General features: G+C 48.1%; 1 protein-coding gene across 1 annotated transcript in view; it reads left to right on the top strand.

Moving 5' to 3' along the window:
* Positions 1–20950, top strand: part of LOC138567264 (protein Wnt-7b-like) — a 285438-nt gene that overhangs the window by 232703 nt on the left and 31785 nt on the right. The window lies entirely within an intron of this gene.

Here is a 20950-nt window from a genome sequence, read left to right as displayed (position 1 = left end):
TTGAACAATTTCAGAGAAGGGCGGTATGAACTTTCGGTAAAAATTGGCAAGTTCCAGGAAAGATTGAATCTGTTTCAAGGATGTGGGAGCCGGCCAAGACAGTATGGCCTTTACCTTTGAAGGATCCATTCCAATTCCTTCTGGACTAAGGACAAATCCTAGGTAATGAACAGAAGTGACGTGAAACAGGCATTTCTCGGGTTTAGCTAGGAGTTTGTGTTCACGTAATCGTTGTAAGACTGCCTTAACATGCTCTTCATGCCTTAGAAGGTCCTTGGAGTAGATCAAGATGTCATCCAGGTAGACGATAACGAAGAGGAACAGCATGTTCGAGAACACCCTATCCATGAAACGTTAAAAAACTGCTGGGGCATTAGCAAGTCCAAAGGGCATGACCAGATATTAAAAATGGCCGAAGGGACTGGCCACCAGGGGGCGCACGGATGAACGTCCTCTCTGTGTGAGCACCGCCCCCATGGTCCCAAAATAGCGGTATGAGCCCCCGCTAACGGACCCCCCCACTCCGAAAGTGAGAAATCTCGTGGTCTAAGGAGACCCCCCCCGCCGCGGAGACGAAACCCGGCGAAAATCGGGCCCGTTTTCAGCGAGAACGGGGTGCTTCCAGGAGCGCCCGCCAGCTGCGCAACAGGAGTCCTGAACGCGACGGCCTCTGAGACAGGCCTCTCTCCCGGCGACGGTTCGCACCCCAGGCCTATGAAAAAGGCCAGCCGCGGGATCGCAGTAAGGTGACACCCCCCAGGACCGGTACATGAGCACGGGGTAAGTGAGGACCCCCACCGTGAAACTCCGCGGCGCCGGCGCCCGCGCCCCGGCGGCACCGCATGACACGCGCACCTTCCTCACTGCTGGAGGTGCGTGCGGGGAGTTGTGCCCCGGGACTGGACACGCTCCTGGGCACGCTTTTGAGAAGGCAGGGCGCCGACCTCTGCAGCTGCTGCCTGCTGGACCCGGACCCCCCGTACTGGTGCCGCTGCCCCAGGCGCCACCGGGGGTAGTGAGGTGTTTCTACGCACCGGGCTACGCCAGATCCCGGCAGTGAACCCCGAACCACGGCACACGGCCCCAGACCCTCCTTCTTTGCTGCTGAGGTGCGGATGACCCCCCCGGAGGCTGGAAGCCCGCGAGACACCACATCCAGGAAGGACACAACCCATAACAGTCTGTGTAAAGGACTGATCTTTACGTGATCATTGCCCATAACTGCTGACTGCCCAGCCATACGCCCCCTGCGCCAAATGCCACATTGAAGAGACAGGGGTAAACCGCTAGCCCAGCACTACATACGGAGCAACCCCCGCCTAGATACGCTTCTGGACCATGTGAATCCTGCGTTGGGGACACCAAACACCGCCTAAACATCGCGCTCTACGTGCAGCGGACTCCCAGCAATCCGGCAGGGAAGGCCTCAACAGAGACCGCCTGGAACGCACAAGCGACCCCAATTCTGGGTGAGCATAGCAGTAACACCCTACCCCGTGACCCCCCACATCACACGAAGTGCCGAGAACAAACAACACCACTGAGCCTTCCACCTGTGCATCCTCCCAGAGGGTAGGGCCCCCTATCCAGGGGCGTGTGCCTCCTCTAAACCGGAAGTCGGCGCATGGACCCGCGCCACAAACTCGCCAAATTTGCCTACGGATCATCCCCCGCACCCTCTTGGACCATAGATACCATGGCCACGGACTCAACGGAGGCAGGTGCTGCGGCCACCAAAGGAGACATTGCCACCCTATTGTCCGAAATAAAAAACATGGGTGCCAACCTTGGCGGCAAAATCGACAAAATCACCCAGAGAATGGACAGCTTCGAGGAACGATTGGAAAGCGTGGAGAATAATCAGACCTCAATTGGCACCCTTGAAACTCAGATGGATGTACGAATCCGCAACATCGAAAGAAGGGAGGTCGAGGCAAGGCTTAAGATGGATGATCTAGAAAACAGGGAAAGGAGAAATAACCTTCGCTTCTTCGGCATTCCGGAACGGGATGGTGAAACTGAGAAAGACCTCGGAGACACCATTCACGACATTATCAAAATACTAACAGCTGATGAAGACATCGATGAACCTAAGACGGAGCGCATACACAGAGCTGGAGGACCGCCCGGTGGCCCACGCTCTGTACTGGCCAAATTCCACCGATACCAAGACAAAGCCAGAATTCTTGAAAAAGCCAGGTCTGGTGGCCCGCTCACGATGGGAGGCGCGCAAATCACCATCTTCCAAGACTTGTCTTCGCTGACGTTAGCCCTGCGACGCCTCTGCAGCCCCCTGACGAAATGGCTGAAAGACCAAAACATAAGGTACAGATGGGGATATCCTTTCTCGCTTACCTTCGAACATGGTAGCAGGAGATTGACCCTACGCTCCGAAGAAGAAATCAAAGATTGTATCGCCGATCTCCTTGAAGTGAATAAGGGAAGCAAAGAGGATGACGACGGCGAACGCCCGAGAACGCAGTGGGAACTCCAGGGCCCTAGGCGCAAGAGGGTAAAGGGATCAAGAAAATATAGGCGTCCCAACAACACACCAGAGCAGGCCTGAGCCAAGGGACCCAGGCGAAATTTGAACCGACCACAGCCATAGCCACAGTAAGCAACGCTGTCTCCTGCGGAGATCGTCACATGGCGGACCCCGCCGAATGGATGCCGCCGCTGGCGGGGCATCCCTCTGGACCGAAAAGTGATGCGAACTTCCGCGGAGAGACCAGTGCACCACACGTAACGTTGAAATTTCTCTCTTGCTTTTTGTCACTGTTGTTGAAACTGTAAAATGTTTGGGGGGGGGGAAGGAGATGGGGGCTCACCCTTAAGTAGCGATGAGAAACCTGAATGGGACCGTGGGATGACGATCCCCACTGATGGTCCGCCAACGGACCATACGTTTCCACCTAGTCCGTTCCGGACGCCGTCAACAGCTGCCGACGCAGCATACCCTGTTCCTACGCTCAAACGAACGCCACCAACCATGGTGGGACACGAGAGAAGGGGAGAGAGGTAACGAACACTTGGGAAATGTACAAATATCACTGCACTCGCTTCAGGTTGTCGCATGCGTGATGACACAGGGTACCAGCAGGTCTTTCCGGACTTTGGTGGCGAAGGATTCCAGTCTACAAACCATCAATGGCATCACATGAGAAGGTCAAGGGCAAGGGTCTTCTCAGAATTGGGTCAATCAATGTGAAGGGTCTGAACTCTCCTACCAAGAGGTCGCTGGTAAATAGAGAATTCCGAAGGTCTGGCATAGACATTCTCCTCATTCAGGAGACGAAATTTGCGAGGGGTGAGGAGCGGACAGTTCTGGGGACAAGGGGAGGCACGGAATTTTGGGGCTCTGGCCCGCTTAGAAAAGGAGGAGTTGGAATCCTCATTAAAAAAGGAGTTGGGTTTGAGTTAGAGAAGTCCTGGTCTGATGTGAGCGGACGAGCCCTCTTGATTGTGGGGAAAATTGCAAGGATTCAGGTCACGATTGCCACAGTGTATTCACCCAATACCGGACAGACCGCATTCCTCAGGAAAACGATTCCTAAAATAGTGCTGGAAACTGCAGGCCATCTCGTGTTAGGAGGTGACTTCAACCAGTGGATGGACCCATCTGTAGACTGGAGACCAGGTAACCCCGATACGCGGAACCAGCACAGAGGGGCCCGCACCGAATTCGCAGCCCTGATGGAGCTGTACGACCTACGTGATGTATGGAGAACGCAGCACCATGACGAAAAGGGCTTCACCTTCTACTCGAACCCTCATGGCACATTCACGCGCATAGACTATATATTCCTCTCGTCTGATCTTGCGAAGTCCACAAGCCACTCCAATATAGTCCCGATTACGTGGACAGACCACGATATGGTACTGGCTGACGTCGATTGGGCTGACCTGCCTGTCGCCGGAGGATCTTGGCGCTGCAACGAGTCCCTTTGGACTGATGTGGTGTTCAGAGGAGAAATGGAGACCGAAATTGAAGAATACTTCAGGACAAATGACAATGGAGAGGTCTCCAAACAAGTGATCTGGGAAGCTGGGAAGGCTACGTGGAGAGGCGTGCTAATACGCGAGGGCTCCTCTAAAAAGAGAGAGCGGAGGATTGTCGAAAACAAGCTACGCAGTGAAATACACCAGCTGGAGAGCGAATTGAGAGATGAAACAGAAATAGACTCCGCCAAACTGGACATGGCCCACCGCAAAAGGGAAGAACTACGACTGGTGGAACATGGCCAGGTGGTGCGGAAATTGCAATTTCTGAAACAAACATACTATGAAAAAGGTGACAAGGCCGATGCACTCTTAGCTACCAGGCTCAGAGAACGGAGAGAGGAACGCAAGGTTAAGGAGATATCAGACTCCACTAGCCCCACGACCCACCTACCCTGCTCAATACCCGAGCGTTTTGCCACCTTCTACGAAAATCTTTATACCTCCGAGCTGCTATCGGCTCATTCTGACATAGCGTCCTATCTGTCCCCAATTACCATCCCTACAGTAACGCAAACGGAAGCCGAACTCCTTGATAGTCCCATAACTGAAAGCGAAACGAGAGATGCAATCAAACGACTTAAACTAGGAAAGTCGCCGGGCGAAGATGGCTACACGGCCGGTTTCTATAAGACCTTCGCCGACCAATTGTCACCATTCCTCACGGAGCTCTTTAACGAGATAGTGAGCTCTGGGACCGCCCCAGATTCCTTTAAGAAAGCCCTCATATCTGTCATCCCTAAAGAAGGTAGAGACCCCAAATTGTGTGGATCGTATCGCCCCATTTCCCTCCTCAACCTGGACGCGAAGATCTATGCCAGGGTATTGGCCGCCAGACTAGAAACCTTAATGCCCAAACTAGTCCATTCCGACCAGGTCGGATTCATTCTTGGCAGGCAGGGCGCTGACACCATGCGTAAGACTCTGCACCTTGTCCACGCCGGACACAGTCTTCCAGACGACCCGGCCCTCCTTTCGATTGACGCCGAGAAGGCTTTCGACAGAGTGGAATGGGACTTCCTGAGTGCAGTCCTCCAGAAAGTAGGAATAGGCCCCAAACTCTGTGATGGGATACGAGCACTATATGCCTCTCCCAAAGCGTCAGTCTTCGTTAATGGAGAATACTCCAGGTGGTTCGAATTGCAAAGGGGAACCAGACAGGGATGCCCGCTTTCAGCGATCCTGTTCGCACTTTCCCTGGAACCTCTGGCACAAAAGCTCAGAGACGACCCCCGAATAGAGGGAATACGGTTGGGAGAGACTGAATACAAAGCAGCGTTATACGCTGATGACATCCTCCTTCATCTAACCAGACCTATGACCTCAATCCCTCATGCCTTAGCCCTAATAGAAGAATATGGTAGGTTCTCCGGATTCAAAGTAAATATGTCTAAGTCCATCCTCTTCCCCCTCCAAGGCACCCCGGTTGAAAATGAAGCAAAGTTCCTCTCCCTTGGGCTCAAAATAGAACACGTGACTTTACAATACCTAGGTATAAAGATTACTAGAACCCTAGATGACCTCTACGAGGCCAACTTCCCCCCGCTTCTCCGAAGCTTTGAAAGAGACCTCGAGAAATGGAGTAAACTGACGATCTCATGGCTGGGGCGTATTAATGCCGTTAAGATGGTGTGCCTCCCTCGCTTTCTATACCCCTTCCAGATGCTGCCGATCGTGATACACAAACAATTCTTTGTCGAGGTCCGGAAGACCATGCTGCGGTTCATCTGGCAGGGGAAGAGACCGAGGATCTCATATAACACGCTCATTCTCCCCACAGAAAAAGGACGGGTGGGTCTTCCTGACTTAAGGAATTACTATAAAGCTGCCCAGTTGCGCGTCCTAATCCCACACCTTAGGGACCACAAACACCTGCAATGGGTCCAGATGGATAACCACTATATGTCCCCTGCCACAGTGGCAGAATGGCTTTGGTCCCCATACCAACGGGTGCAGAGGAAAATCAGACAACACCCAATATTGATTACTATATGGAGCATATGGCGCACTGGAAAAGAGATGCGAGAAGTCACCACCTGGCCATCCCCGCTCAGTCACCTATGGTCTCCTGGTATAAATGACCATATTCCGAACCTGGAACGATTCCAGTCATGGTATGAAGCGGGCCTTGAAAGGGTAGGACAACTTCAGAGAAAAGACTCGTTCATTACACTACCGGACCTGACAACGGCGCTGGGGATAGGTACCTTATCAACATTTCACTTTATCCAGCTAAAAGGGGTGTTGACAAAACCTGAATGGAGAGTGAAATTGAGAAGAGACCTCACCGCCTTTGAGAAACTTCTGGACTCCAGATCAGAGATGAAAGGCCTCATATCCGTAATGTACCAAACACTCCTAGCAGCAGAAGGTGGCAACACGGAACCCCTCAAAGCTAGATGGGAAAAAGACTTAGGTGAAGAGATACTCCCCGACCACTGGGACCTGATGTGCAAAGCCGCACCCAAATCCTCCATCTCCAGCCAGTACAAACTCCATGCAATAAAGCTCCTACATAGATGGCATTATGACCCACTACGCCTCTCTAAAATGTCCCAATCCATGAGCCCGAAATGCTGGAGGAGGTGTGGGGAAAATGCCAACTACTGGCACATGTGGTGGAGCTGCCCGCACATCAAGGTGTTCTGGACTGAGGTTTTGGGATGGATTAAGGAAATAGATGATATACACAGGGAACCCGACCCACACCTGGTTTTGTTTGACCTTGAAAGAGATGAGGAAGAATGGCTCCGGGTGAAAGGCCTGGCCCCCCAGCTGTTGTTGGCGGCAAGAGCTCTCATAGCGACCAAATGGAAGTCCCACCTGATCCCAGGGAAGGCCGAGTGGATCAAAATTGCTACAAATATCTATGTGATGGAAACGATCACCGCCTCCTTGCACAATAAATCTGCGAAATGTGAAACCCTATGGATGGACTTCAAGAACACGTATATCTCACCCCCTATCGCCTCCCAATCAGAGGAGCCTCAGAACCCGACCGGATGATGCCACGCCCAAAGGACAATACAAAATACAAAAAAACGAGCCACCTAAGCCCGACCGCTAACATCTTGCAATGCTTAGCCCTGTGCCAACTGCACGATACCGATACTAATGTTTGATGATTGTATTTGTGATGTACAATAAACCAAGTGGGGGCGGGGGGAGGGTGGGGGGAAAGTATGGCAAACAGCCAACGAAACATACTCAGGTAACTGGGACTGTCGGACGTCAATGAGACTATTGATATCTTGTTCTGATTTGCATCTCGTGCCCGACTTGCCCTCCTGAGGGATGTACAACTGTACAACTGTGTTTGAGCAATGTTTGCATTTTTCTGTTATTTGTAAAACCAATAAATATAAAATTTAAAAAAAAAAAAAAAAATGGCCGAAGGGAGTTCTAAAGGCCGTTTTCCATTTGTCACCTTCCTTTATACGAATGAGATGGTAAGCACCTCTTACTGCATCTCTGACTGCTTCCAGGATATCCGAGATGAGGGGTAGAGGATAACGATCCTTGAGAGTGCACTGATTTAGACCACGGTAGTCCAGACATGGTCTGAGTTCTTTGGTATTTTTCTTTGGAACAAAGAACAATGAAGCACCCGCTGGAGATTTGGACGGGCGTATGGTGCCATTTTCCAGGTTAGTATCCAGGTAGTCTCGGAGACCCTTCTTTTTAGGTTCAGATAATATAAACATTCTGCCGAAAGGAATCACAGCTGTGGGTTCGGTATCGATGGCGCAATCCTCTGGCCTATGAGGAGGGAGAGCTTGAACTATCGCGGTCAAAAAACATCAGAAAAGGCTTGGTAGGCCCTGGGAATCTGGATGATGTTAGAAACGGCGACTGGACTTTGTTGGTTCTCTTGAAAGTCTCTAGAAGGCTTTGGTAAGGTATCCAGGGATAGGCAGTGAGCCATACAATATTCAGATCCAAGAAACAGTGAGCCGGCTGCCCAGTTGATGTAAGGATTGTGCCTCTGCAGCCAGGGCATTCCAAGAACCATCGGATAATGGGCTGATTTAATGAGGTCAAATTTGATTCTCTCTTGATGGTGATTAATAGAAAGTAGAATCTCTTTAGTCTGAAGGGTAATGGGTCCTGAGGAAAGAGGCCTTCCATCAATTGCCTCTACTGGATGCATTGTAACTCGGCTTTCATGTGGAATGTTATGAACAGTGACCCAATCTTGATCTAGAAATACGCCCATAGCTCCGCAGTCAACCAATGCCAGGATGGGATAGGATTCTGTCTTGGAAGGCGATAGTAGGGTCTGAAGAACCACAAGGTTATTTTGTCCAGGAGAGTTCAAGGATGGAATTGATGTGGAGCAAACATCTCTCTCCCGACACCGTGCTCCATCTAGGATCGGGAGCTGGCGTTTCCCGAACGCCGTGGAGGAGCAATGGGACATTCTCTCACAAGATGTTTATCGGAGGCGCAATACATGCACAGACCAGTATGGATTAGTCACATCCTTTTTTGAAGGGTAAAGGGTCCACGAAAGGCTCCTAGTTGCATAGGTTCCGGGTCCGGGGTAGAAGGAACAGTAGACTCTGCTCTAGGGGCATGTTCCGTGATGGTCTTTTGGAAACTTGCCTGAGACTTCCTCTTCTCTGCTCTTCTTTCTTGGATTCGGAAATCTATCTGTAAGGATAGATCCATAAGAGCCTGGAAGGAGCTTGGGCGGGCCACCCTAGCAAGCTCATCTTTTATTTCTTCGTTCAGCCCCCTTCGGAAGAGTGTAAAACTAGCTTCAGGAGATCAGTCTGCTTCTTTCACAAGTTGTTTGAAACGAGTAGCATAGGTGAGCATATCCTGGGACCCTTGTTGAAACTCGAGTAGTCTCTCTTGAGCACTATACACTTGCTCTGGGCGATCAAACATTTCCTTAAGGGCTCTCAAAACGCCATCATAGTCATCCAGGAGAGCGTCCCTTGTATTGACTAGGACGGTTGCCCAAGTCAATGCATTTCCAGTGAGGTGTGAGATCATAAAACCCACCTTTGCTCTAGGAGTGGCGAAGTTGTAGGGCTTGAAAGTGAAGTGAACTAAACACGAATCAAGGAAGGGGCAGAGAGTCTTGGAAGAACCGTCATACTTGTCCACTATTCCTCCCAATATTACATTTTCTTTGGTTGCAGAATCACGTGATAGAATTAGCTGCTGCGTTCTCTGCCTTGAGGTTCTGTACCTCCGTTGTTAATTCCTGCATGCCTCGCATGAGGTCTTGAACGGCGGCTTCCATCTCTGAATCTGTATCATTTTTAAGGCGTCTCAATCTGTCACAAGTCTCTCCCCTTCTCACCTGTTTCTGTTGTGAACTTGCGACCTTCTGGGATTTCTTCTTCTTTACGGTTTGGGATTTGTATAGACCCGAATGCCGATCTTCGGCGTCCAGCGTGAGAGTAGCGGTTCAGTTTCCAGGAGCATTCAAAAAGTCCAGGGTAATTCCAGGAAGTAAATATGGTACGCTCAGAGGCACGGAGGACCGTGACTCGAGCGCGGAAGGTTTTCCAGGAGATTGGAGAGGGAAGGGAACAGGAGGGGATTCAAGGAACTGGGAACAAGGAATCAAGCGAGAGCCCCGATCGAACTCCGGCTAAGCACGTCCGACTACAGGTAGCGGTAGTGTTGAGACGTGCAGAGCCGCGGGGGCGTGTCTCTTTTGTAGGATGAGCAGCGTGGAACCATAGACTGATCCGGAGCATTCCGTTCCGGGCGGCCATGTTGGAAGGATAACTGCATGCAATCCCCTGCGAGTCAGGGACCAGGAGGTCCAGAAAGGACGTAGACGACGGTTCATGACAGTGGTGGTGGCGTCGGTCTCCTGTACCACTCCAAATACATCTCCTCCTCTTCATCTCCAACTCTCCCCTCTTTCCCTTCCTTTGAATTCCTCTACAAGTCTTTCTCCTCTCCCCACCCTATTTCCTTCCTGATCATCTATCGTCCCCTTGGCCCTCTCTCCTCCTTCTTTGAAGACCTAGATCACCTCCTCTCACTTATTTCTCCCTCTCTCTCTCCTCTAACTGTACTTGGCGACTTTAATATTAATTTTCCTTCTCCCCCCCAATCTTCTTCCCTCCTCTCCATCCTTGATTCCTACCTCCTCTCCCCCCTTCCTTCATCCCCTACGCACTCCTCTGGTTCCACTCTTGACCTCATCTTTAACTCCTCCTATCCCTCCTCCCCTGTCTCTTCTCTTCCTGTTTATCTCTCTGACCATGCCTTACTCTCGTTCTCCCTTTCTCCTCTCTCACCCTCCACTAATACTAATCCCTCCCCTCCAATCTACTCACATCGTGACCTTCGTGATTTCGACACTACCCTCTTCTCCGACACTTGCTCTTCTTCTCTTCTATCTCACCAAGACTTTGCAATACTCTCACCCGATGATGCTCTCTCTTTCCTTTCATCTTCTATCACCACTGCCCTAGACCAACTCTACCCCCTTTCTCTCTTACGCCCTACTCAGAAACCTTCTCAACCCTGGCTTACTTCCCATCTCCGCTCTATGCACTTTACAACTCTTGTCTTGAAACGGCCAAATCCTCCTACTACTCTAACCTTCTTCAGTCTCAAGCCTCCCATCCTCGTCGGATTTTTCAAACTCTTTCCTGCCTTCTCTCTCCTCCCACTCCTGATCCCTCATCCAATTCCACACTTTCTCCCTCTGACTTTGCCAACTACTTTTCCTCCAAAATCATCACCCTCAGGCAAAAAATTAACTCCCTCTATGACTCTCTCTCTCCTCCTCCCCCCCTCCACCCTCTTCCATCATGTGTGTCTTCTCATCTGTGTCCCCTTCTGATGTCTCCTCCCTTCTATTCAAAGCCCACCCCACGTCCGCCCCCTCTGACCCTCTCCCCTCCATTCTAATCCCTAAGATCTACCCTCTTATTATCCCTTACCTTACCACTTTCTTCAACTCCTGCCTCTCCTCATCTACCTTTCCCTCTGCCTTCAAACATGCAACGATTATTCCAATTCTTAAGAAACCCTCTGCTGATCCACTGCTCACTGTTAACTACAGACCTATCTCTCTTCTGCCTTTCCTTTCTAAACTCCTTGACCGCCTTGCCTACTCTCAACTCTCTTCCTTTGTCTCTACTTCCTCTCTCCTTCCTCCTTTCCAATCTGGCTTCCATCCCAAACATTCCACTGAAACTGCTCTCACCTCTATTCTCAACTCGCTCCTCTCTGCTCGTCATGCTAAACAATCCTCTATTCTTATTCTCCTTGATCTCTCTGCCGCTTTTGACACTGTCGATCACCCACTCCTGCTCCACACTCTCTCCTCCTTCGGGTTCAAAGGACCTGTTCTACAATGGCTATCCTCTTACCTTTCCGCCCGTTCCTTTGCTGTTTCATGGAGAGGCCAGACCTCTCCTTCCTTCCCTCTAATTTACGGTGTTCCTCAAGGCTCTGTACTTGGCCCTTTCATCTTCTCTCTCTACACCTCCCTCATTGCCCCTGTTATCTCCTCCTTTGGCATCTCCCAACATTTCTATGCGGATGATACTCAACTCTTTCTCCTGGTTCACACCAGACCTCCATCTTAAACTCTCCTCTTTCCACCTACAACTAAATTCCACTTTCTCTGCCTTGTTTTCAAATCCCTCCATGGTCTTGCTCCTCCTTATCTCTCCTCCCTTCTCTCCTTCTACTCCCCCTCTCGCTCCCTTCGTTCCGCTGATCACTTCCTTCTCACTGTACCTCCTTCCCCCTGCGCTTTCTCCCGGTTCCGCTCCTTCCATCTTCTTGCTCCTCTGCACTGGAACTCTCTCCCCCTCCCAATCCTCTCTTCCACTACCCTCACCTCATTTCGCACTTCCCTTAAATCCCTCCTCCTCCATTCCCCACCTTGAAACCCCCCCTGCCCTCTCTACTCCCCCCCGTGGTTTTCTCCTTTTTTAACTCCCACTCCACTTCCCCCCTCTCAGTTAATTGCTCTTTGCACTGTTTTTGTGGAATGATTCAAGTTGTAACTTTTTGCTCACAATGTTAATTGTTGTTATTTCTCTGTATTTGTTGTTCCATTGTACAGCGCCTTGGTGTAAAGCGCTCAATAAATAAATAAATAAATAAATAAATCAAATAGAGATGAAAAAGGCAGGGAGCCAATATGCATCCCTGCCTCACACCTTTCGATGTTGATACGCTACGAGATAAGGCCCTCCTCTGGTCAAATCTAATCTGCACATTCAATCCCTGAGGCAAACCAATTAGCAAATGTAGCAGTCTCTCAGGAATGCCCCATGCTCCAAGTTATTTCCATAGCAACCCTCGATCTACCACGTCAAATGTGGAAGAAAGGTCTAAGGTGGCTACATAAACTGATTCGCATTTGTCCTGCCAGACCTGACTCAAGATTGTTTTTAACAGGATCCCATTGAGTGAGGTGCTAAGAAACTTTCTAAAGCCTGTCTGCCATTTTTGGATTAGACCCAGGCTGCTTTGCCAACTCTTGAGATCTTCCAACAGGAAGGCTGAAAATACCTTACTGTCTGTGTCGAGAATCACTATTGGCCGATAGTTTTGCAGGTCTGATCGCAGGCCCTTCTTAAAGATAGGGACAATATAGGCAGTCGCCCATGATTTGGGAAAGGAGTAAGAATTTCCCACATGATTAAACAGTGCTGCAGGGTAGAGGCCTACACCGACGGATTCCCCTTAAATAATACATTCAATAGTTGGTTTGGGCCAACAGCACGAGAAGTGCTGATTTTTATTATGACTTCCTCAACGTTTTCCTTCTCAACCTTAAATTTCCACTCTCCCTGTTTAGGAGAAACAGCAACTAGTTCAGAATTATCCTGAGTCACTGGAAGCACAAAGACCGTCTGATAATAGGATATTCATTTCAGAGATCACATTTATCTGGCAAAAGGCTTGTGGAGCTTCAGAATTGTTTGTTACCCTTCAAAAAACCAGAGAACTTTTATAACGTTATACCTGAAGCATGGATTCTGCATTCTGTTGTCATCGAATGGCACGATTACCCCGTAACCTGTTCCTATGGGTCAGTTTTACCTGTTTTATTTCAATATTCAATTCTACTTATGTTAGCCCAATCTGTTTTTTCAGGCTTTTTATTTGGAGTCTCATATCTCTCTTTTTCCCCGACATTGCTGGGTTGAAGTTGGTCTGCACCTCCTGGGCAGGCCAAGCCTTAGCAAACTTGCTGACGTGGGAACTGTCGCCCCATTTGAGGTCAGAGCCTTCATCCTCAGCTGGGCCCTGGGTGCCTAACCCAGGGTTGCAGACAGTACAGCCGACCCTGCATCAAGGCGCAGAGGAGAAGATTGGCTGCGTGTGGGCCGATGGCCGTGTGAGGCAGGATCCGCCATGTCCCCCTCACCCCTTGAAGCCGAGGCGTAGCATTGGGGGGGTGTCCAGAACAGCCAGGCACCCACTTCTCTGTGAGTGGCCTTCTTCTTGGGGGACACCAGGTGGTTTGGCCTGATTGACAAGCATCAATACCAGCAGCAGGCTGAGGTCCTATTGCTGGTGGCGTGACACACCTAGGGGACCTGGATACCCATGAGCCCACGCTGGTTTGGTGGGAGTAGGGGGTAGAGCCCGCAGAACTGAACCGCATTATTACTACAGCCCTACCTATCTTTGTGACCTAGCATTTACCCAGATCGGTCCGGTGGAGTGTCTGGTTTGTCTGGGAGAAGTGAAAGACAATTTGTTTCATGGACCAACGTGTCAGTGTCCTTGCCCTTTCTTTTACCACTCAAGCTTGTACAAAGATGCACGCTAGGCGTATTTTGGTGGCCTGGATGACCTGCAAATCCAATCAAGTGTAGGCAAGAGGCTTGACAAATACGCCCCAGGGTCCAACGTGTGAATGACCCTGCCCTTCCTTACCACTCAAGCTTGTGCTAAGATAAGTGCTGGAAGTATTTCAGAGCGGGGTTCGTTCCACCTGTGCTTTTACCTTCCTTTCCCCTTCTGCTGCAGGAGCTTGTGTGGTCCTTGCTGCCCATGAGTCCTGACACCTTGCACCTCCCTACAATCAGGAGACACTGCAGATCACTCCTCCCTCATGCTTGAGCCTTGGGGCATTCCCCCTCTTGCTTCTGGAGCAGCACAGCACCCTCTCTTTGGTGACCTTTGGGATGCTTTGAGCACCTACTCCGTCTGCACCTGTCTTGCTGCTAGGCCTCCTAGTGAGTTCATTGTGCATTGTGCAGTTTTTCTGTCTCTGTTTCTCTCTCTCTCTCTCTCTCCCCCTTTCCATTTCTCTGCACTCTCTCTCCATGATGCTCCCCATCTCCCCATCTCCACTATTTACTCTAACTTCTACTCTATCACCTATCCTACCTCTCTCTCAAAAACCTGGAAGGAAAAAGTTCAAGAAGGATCCAGGCTTGCCTATCACTGACACCTACATCAACGCTTCATCCAGGCAGACTCTCACTGACATCCTCTTTTTGCTCCCTCTCTGGGAGGCTTGGTTTCTCTGCAACCCTCATGCTGACTCTTGCCAACATCTATAGGACCCCTGGTCCGGTCTCCCTCTTCCTTTCAGAGTAGTCTGACTTCACCTTGTCTCTTCTGGCCCTCACTTACAAACTTCTCTTCCTCAAAGATTTCAGCATTCACCTTGACTCCCGGATGCGGCCACTGGACTCGTCTGCAGCCTCTGTGACTCTCTTTCCCTCACCATTCTTCCCTCCGGTCTGACGCACTTAGCCAGACACACCTTGGATGCAATCATCTCAACAGACACCCCCATCTCCAACCCTCTCACTACACCTCTATCCTGGTCTGACCATGATTTCCTGTCTTTTCACCTGGATCTCTTGGGTCCCCTGCTAAACCTTTGCCCATACTACCAGTCTCCTTCTCCATCATTCGACTGACAAAGCAAGTGTCGGTTACTGCTTTTGCCGCCACTTTCACTCCCCCTCTCACTCCAGCCACTGACTCTCGCTGTGGATTTTCAATATCTACTTTACCCCTCTGGTCCACTCGATCTCCTCCTTCTCTCCTCACTTCCAGTCTTATGTAGACAACCTGCAGCTCTGCTTCAAGCTTCTCTCCACTTCCTCCTCTTCTTCCTCTCTCATTCCAGACTCTCTGACTGCTATTCATTCTTGGTGCATTGCTAACGATCTTTGCCTTAATGCCATTAAGACTGAGATCCTTCACATTGGGACCCTAGCACCCTCATTCCCTCCTACCCTCTGGCCGCCCTCCATGGGTCCCCTCTCCTCACTCTCTTGTGATGTAATAAACCTTGGTGTCATCTTCGACTCCTCTCTCTCCTTCCCTCCTCACATCACAGACCTTGCCAAGAAGGCTCACTTTCAGCTGCACCTCCTGAGAGGCATTATCCCTTTGCTTACCTTCCCCCAGAAACTCAATGTCTCCAGAGCTCTGGTCCTCTCTAGGTAGAACTACTGCAATAGCATCTTCCTTAATCTGCCTTTACCCTCCCTTCGCCCCTTCAACTAATTCCAGAATAGGACTGCAAAGCTTATACTTGGCCTTAAGCACAGAGACCACATCTCTCCGGCCCTAAAGTCTCTCCACTGGCTTCCAGTTGCTGCAAGGATCAAGTTCAAGACCCTCTGCATCATCCACAAGGCTTTGTGGGGTTTGGGACCCTGTTACATCCAAGTCTCTCCCTAAATACCCCCTGCTAGAGCCCTTCGGTCAACTACCTCCAACTCTCGACAGATCGGACACTTTTCCAAGTAAAGAGTGGGGGTTAGATCTCTCTCTCCCTCAGGAGCCTCCCTCTGGAATGACCTCACGGCCCCTCTCAGGCTTGAGCGGGATCTCCTTAAGTTACAGAAGTTCCTCAAGACCCTCCTCTTCTCTTCTTCCTTCCCTCTTTCCCTCCCCTGCTAATACCCCCTCTGCCACAGTTGACTTACTGCCTGCTTCCTTCTGAGTGCTACATGGCACCAGGCCCTCCACGCCCAGTCCACCTCCAACCTCGCACTTAGGATGTGGACCTCACTCCCTGCACTCCCTGCTTTCCCTGGCACTTGGCCACCTGGCCTGCCCATAGCACTTGGCCACCTGGCCTACCCTTAGCACGTGCCTTGCCTCAGAGGCTGCCTTCCCCCCTCCCCATTTCACTCTCCCTTGCACTTCTTGTTACTGCACTTGCACAATCTGAATGTCACAAGGCCTAGTAGGACTGTTATTGTTATTTTCATCCCTGCCTCCCCCCCTTTTGTCTTGTAGTGCCTTGAAACATAATTTTCTGTATTGGCGCTTTATAAATACTCAATAAATAAAAAATAAAGAAATACCTCAGCAACGTATGCATGGTCATGCTCCTTGGCAACCCGCCATTAACCCTTTTTATTGGAACATCACTGACTTCTAAAAAATCTATAAGAAAATCGCTGTACTTTGGCACACTCAAGGTTTCACCCAGCCAATCTTTCGACACCAACAAGAGATCATTTACCAGTGTCTCATTTACCCGTGTACCCACATTCCATGAAACTTTATTCCCTGCCTGATTCACCCTTAGGCTGATGGCATACATTCCTGACACGCACCAGACCTTTGTCCCCATATTAAAGGTGACAGACAGGGTACAATGATCACTAAATTCCGTGCGGGCAATATGTAAATGATTACACTTTTTAAACAGATGCGTCCCGACAAAAATATAATCCAAAACGGAAGATGTCTCAGCATTAAAGCAAGTATGATTTGCGGGACTAGCTCCCATCTTGGACCCATTTAGCATATTCAAACCTAGGCCACACAGATTTTTCCATCATTTCAATCCATACAATTGTTTTCCTTGCTTTATAGGGAATGAGACCCAATTAGAATTAGGCGTTAGACACTAGTCAGAATAATGTGTCCCCCGGGGGAAAAATCATACCATTCATTTATAAATAGTCAGGTGGCTAATGAAACTATCCAAGTCACCCATCCCGCATGGCAATACATATTCACTACAAGCAGATTCTTTACACAGGGTGATAATATTCTTACATGATTTGCTATTATCTCACAACAAACACTAATGGAATTGACAATGACATCTCCCGACATGACTTTACCAATGTTAATGGGCAGCCACAAGTCCCTCACATATGAGTAAGAGCCCGAGTGAAGTGAAACAATGTTGTATTCTTGGAATTATAGTGAAAACCCAAGGCCTTCATGGATGAGAATGAATCAAGGAAAATACGGCAGCACAGCATTATGGGAATCGAAGTGAAACTCTTAAAGTGTTCATGTATGAGAAGGGGACTGTGAGACAACACGGCATTCTGGGTACTGGAGTGAAATGCTCAAACAGTCAGGTATAATAAAGAACTGACATAGAAAGACAGATTTTTGACATCTCAGCGAATATTATTTTTAAATCTCTTTATTAGGTCAGAAGCAATACACTTTAAACAAAAGAAAATAAAGGTAGTGAACTGAGGTAGTTAAATTCCTTATCATCGTCATCCAATAGCAATGATGTAAACAATATGAGACAGCCCGTTTCTCAAATTCAATCCTTTTGTGCAAACGCACATGCCAAGTGTACCCAAATTCAACGTGTATTTCTTCCTTTTTATGCACTGGGTACAACAATGCTCTTTTGATCGTAAAAGAACACACAATAGATAAAATATCAGGTTTGATGGGAAGCAGTGAGCTACTTACAATGGAGTGAGTTTGAGTGACCTTCTGACCAGGTTGTGGTGGGGAGTAAATTGAACAGTCACCGGGAACAAAACTTGGGTGGATTTACAGAGATTAAGGATAATCAACATTAGACATTAGTCATTTTTAAATGCAAACGTCTATTAACAATACCTCAAATAACAACTACTATTAAAGATAGCAAAACAAAACGAAATAATGGTTTGGTATAAAGATGGGTTGGTGAGAATGTCACTGCGAGGACACAAATGTTTATGAACTATCATTTTAGGCAGGTAGCAAATTGCACAGATAGGATAAGATAGGTAGGGCTAACCAATCTAAAAAATCTTTTTTCCAAATAAGTAATTATCATGCATCGATCAATAGTTTATTTGTAAATAATACATTTCCATTAAATAACACATTTGCATGCATACTAATTAATTATGAATCAACAATTAACAATTTCAGCAATACAAATGTAAAAAATACACCATATAAAGTGTATAAAAGCTTGTTAAACTAGTTCATATTAATTAAATAATTGTGTTCACAAATCTAGCCCTTTGACCCCCTGTAGCATCTAAATAATTATCTGCACATACAATTAAGTCCTGGGTACTAGCAGCTTCCAAGTAGACTAATGTGCTCCCTCCTTAGATGCAGAAGAGTTCATCTATTTCTTAGCTGTCCATAAAGGGGGCACACTAGACCAAAGTGTATGAGGGTGTCACAAAAATGTTTACAATATGGTCAAAAACCAGATTTTTTGTTTTGTTTGGGTTATTGGGTGGTTCTTCAGTGCCACTTATAAGCCGAAACTATTGCATTAGAGTACAGATAAGGCAAAATGGCATATGAGGATGGATACAAAACCTGTATGTGTTGTTTGGAAATTTGCCCACCTGTTGACTGTCCCTCCCCATCCAAAGCACCTCCTCCCGGATACTCGTTAAGCTCCTTTTATTCAAGCCTCACCATCAAACATTGCACTTAAAGTGCCTGCCAGTAGTCTTCTGAGAGTTAGTGACTTAATTGGAACTGTAAACACGCTACTGGTGTGATAAACATTTATTGACCAAATCTGCCTTCAGCCACTCAATTTATAAGCACTACGCGCGACCTTCACTGAAATCCTGTGAAAAACAAGCATTGACAAAGCCAGCAATTTTGGCTTGTATATAATTATTAGGCATTTGCCAGGTACTGCTATTAGATGCCCAGTTACTTGCACCATTTTGCACCTGCTACCATCAATGAGCATATAATAACACTATTGCCTGGCAAGCGCCTTTCACATGCCTACACAAAATCCCAAACTGTTGGCATTACCAGTGCTTGTTAGACCTTCTGGCCTATACAGAGGCCAAGGGCATTATACTGATTTGAAACTTCATAAAGAGGCATGTCTTTTGGGGGCTTTGTAATTACATTAAGATATGTTGTATAATTGCCAAAAAGTGTGTTCTGCAGAACTGGAAGTGCTCTGCCCCTCCTACCTTCCGGAAATGGCTGAACTTATTGACTTGGTCTTGGAACTGCGAGGAGGAATACATTAGTACCCTCCCGGCCCGGCCTAAAAACATCTGGTCTGACTTTAACACTTACCTTAATGACCTCGATGTCCACTCCTCAGCAGACACCTCACCGTGATCAATACTGCTCCGTGCCTTGGCACCGGTCGCCCTGTGTAATTGTACTGTTTACGTGACTATTTCTTACCATGCATATGTGCCACTGTTCTTTTTTGTTGATTGATTGCCCGGATTGTCATATCTTAACTGCCCTGATGTGTGTGTGTGTGTCATTTGTCTCTGCCAACAAAAATAAAAGTTTTAAAAAAAATAAAAAATTATACAATGAATGGCCAAAGACCATCTTACAGGTCAGATAATCGCGAGTCACTGATGCAATACATTTGCCATTGAAAAATATTACCTGGCCCAGTCACCATGCGCACCTTTGACTTTAGCAACATCTTTGGGTACTATTATACTGCTATCATTACACATATATCCACATTCTATCTTAATTAGCTTTTCCTTAACATGGGCTAACCAGCCCCATGTTGCTCCCTCATTTGAATTTATCATACCACAGACAATTTGTTTACACAAGCAGAGCTCCTTTGCTATTTTCATGCAGAGCCAAAATAGGATCAGCATCATTTGAATATCATAGAGAAAGAGGTGGAGTCCTAACTCCATATAAATTGGAATTATGGATGCATTTTCAGGGAGGGACAGCAATTTTTTTAAACATCTCTCTTCTGCCTCTGGAATGTTTTTTGAGATACATGCTCCCACAGTTCGGCGCTGTATAATGTTGGTAAACCTGCCGTGGCTTTGTACAGTTCTACTGCCACAACAATTAATTTGCCCCCATAGTTGTTAAAAAACCTATGTATGGCACCTATTCTCTGGACCTTTAGTTGTACCTATTTTCTATATGATGGTGAGATTTCCCATGTCCGGACAATTTCCTAGGTGATCAAAATAATTATGGTTTTTATGTTTTTTCCCTTAAATCTGAATATAAAATTTGACACCTTACTTCAGGTCATAAAGATAGTTTTCGGCAAATTAAACTTTAAACTGCGCTTATCACAAAATTCATGTAAGGCTTCTAGCTGTTTATTGATTCCCTAGGTGGTTTTCGAAATGAGAACAACATCGTCAGTGTATGATAAAATACCACTTTTATTCCCTCCTAAAAAGGGGGCATTGCAATCTAATTTTCCAATAGTAATATACATGGTCATGTATATCTGGATAAGTACATTCTTCAGTTCCTTCTCAGCAATCTCCCAACTTGAACCTTCTCTCCAATAGCCAGCGCTCAGGTTCCCTGGGAGACCCCTCCCCCATGTCTCTCCTCAAAAACCTCCTCTCGTCCACCTATGCATGAACCCTCACCAGATCTATAATCAACCACTCACTAACAGCTGGGATCTTCCCACCAGCATGCAAAACCTCTCACGTCAAACCACTACTAAAAAGCCCTCTCTTTGCCCCCTCTTGCCCTCCAATTACTGCGCCATCTGCAACAATCGCTTCATAGCGAAATTACTAGATACTACCAGGTCAGTCTCTTCACCAAATCCCAAGGCATTTTTGACCCTGCCCAGTCTGGCTTCAGACCCTTCCATGGAACTCAATCCTCCCTGGTTTCTATATGGGACAACCTGAAAAGAATAGCAGACTCTAGGGTCTGTGCTGCTCTAGTCCTCCTTGACCTCTCAGCAGCCTTCGACATGATTAACCACTCCATCCTTACGAACAGCATCTTTGACCTAGGCATAAGGCCCTCAGCC

This window comes from Ambystoma mexicanum, chromosome 2p, assembly GCF_040938575.1.
Source record: "Ambystoma mexicanum isolate Mex_15411 chromosome 2p, UKY_AmexF1_1, whole genome shotgun sequence".
NCBI classification, from domain to species: domain Eukaryota; kingdom Metazoa; phylum Chordata; class Amphibia; order Caudata; family Ambystomatidae; genus Ambystoma; species Ambystoma mexicanum.
Note: the sequence above shows the minus strand (reverse complement) of the source record. Positions and strands in the feature narration are given on the sequence as shown.